Source organism: Oenanthe melanoleuca, chromosome 25 (genome assembly GCF_029582105.1).
Source record: "Oenanthe melanoleuca isolate GR-GAL-2019-014 chromosome 25, OMel1.0, whole genome shotgun sequence".
Classification (NCBI taxonomy): Eukaryota; Metazoa; Chordata; class Aves; order Passeriformes; family Muscicapidae; genus Oenanthe; species Oenanthe melanoleuca.
This window is the reverse complement of record NC_079358.1, coordinates 8,313,558-8,315,338: the sequence shown is the minus strand read 5'-3', so window position 1 is coordinate 8,315,338 and position 1,781 is coordinate 8,313,558.

The window sequence follows — 1,781 nt, the reverse complement described above, 5'->3', positions numbered from 1 at the left end:
GGAGAGAAAAAAATCTTAATAATAAAAAAATCTCAATTATAAAAAAAAAATCTCAATTATAAAAAAAAATCTCAATTATAAAAAAAAATCTCAGTTATAAACCTGGCAGGAACAAAAAATGAAAATGTATAAAAAAAAATATCAATTATAAAAAAAAATTTAAATCATAAAAAAAATCTCAGTTATAAACCTGGCAGGGGCACAAATGAAAATGTATAAATAAATATATCAATTAGAAAAAAAAAATTTAAATCATAAAAAAAAAAAAAAAATCTCAGTTATAAACCTGGGAGAGAAAAAAAAATCTAAATTATTAAAAAAAAAAAATCGCAATTATAAAAAAAAAAATTTAAGTTGTAAAGCTGGGAGAGAAAAAAAATCTGAATTATAAAAAAAATCTCAATTATAAAAAAAAAAATCTCAATTATAAAAAAAATCTCAGTTATAAACCTGGGAGAGAAAAAAAAAATCTAAATTATTAAAAAAAAAAATCGCAATTATAAAAAAAAACCTAAATTATAAAAAGAAAAATTTTAAGTTGTAAAGCTGGGAGAGAAAAAAAATCTGAATTATAAGAAAAAATCTCAATTATAAAAAAAAAATCTCAATTATAAAAAAAAATCGCAATTATAAAAAGAAAAATTCTAAGTTGTAAACCTGGGAGATAAAAAAAATCTCAATTATAAAAAAATCTAAATTATAAAAAAAAAATCGCAGTTATAAACCTGGCAGGGGCACAAATGAAAATGTATAAATAAATATATCAATTAGAAAAAAAAATTTAAATCATAAAAAAAAAAAAATCTCAGTTATAAACTTGGGAGAGAAAAAAAAATTTAAATTATTTAAAAAAAAAAAATCGCAATTATAAAAAGAAAAATTCTAAGTTGTAAAGCTGGGAGAGAAAAATATCTCAATTATAAAAAAATCTAAATTATAAAAAAAAATCTCAGTTATAAACCTGGGAGAGAAAAAAAAATGTAAATTATTAAAAAAAAAATAATCGCAATTATAAAAAGAAAAATTTTAAGTTGTAAAGCTGGGATAGAAAAAAAATCTGAATTATAAGAAAAAATCTCAATTATAAAAAAAAAATCTCAATTATATAAAAAAAACCCTCAATTATAAAAAAAAATCTCAGTTATAAACCTGGGAGAGAAAAAAAAATCTAAATTATTAAAAAAAAAAAAATCGCAATTATAAAAAGAAAAATTTTAAGCTGTAAAGCTGGGAGAGAAAAAAAATCTTAATTATAAAAAAAAAATCTCAGTTATAAACCTGGCAGAGAAAAAAAATCTTAATTATAAAAAAAAATCTAAATTATAAAAAGAAAAATTCTAAGTTGTAAACCTGGGAGAGAAAAAAAATCTTAATAATAAAAAAAATCTCAATTATAAAAAAAAATCTCAATTATAAAAAAAAATCTCAGTTATAAACCTGGCAGGGGCACAAATGAAAATGTATAAATAAATATATCAATTAGAAAAAAAAATTTAAATCATAAAAAAAAATCTCAGTTATAAACCTGGCAGGGGCACAAATGAAAATGTATAAATAAATATATCAATTAGAAAAAAAAAATTTAAATCATTAAAAAAAAAAAAAATCTCAGTTATAAACCTGGGAGAGAAAAAAAAAATCTGAATTATTAAAAAAAAAAAAATCGCAATTATAAAAAGAAAAATTTTAAGTTGTAAAGCTGGGAGAGAAAAAAAATCTGAATTATAAAAAAAATCTCAATTATAAAAAAAAAATCTCAATTATAAAAAAAATCTCAGTTA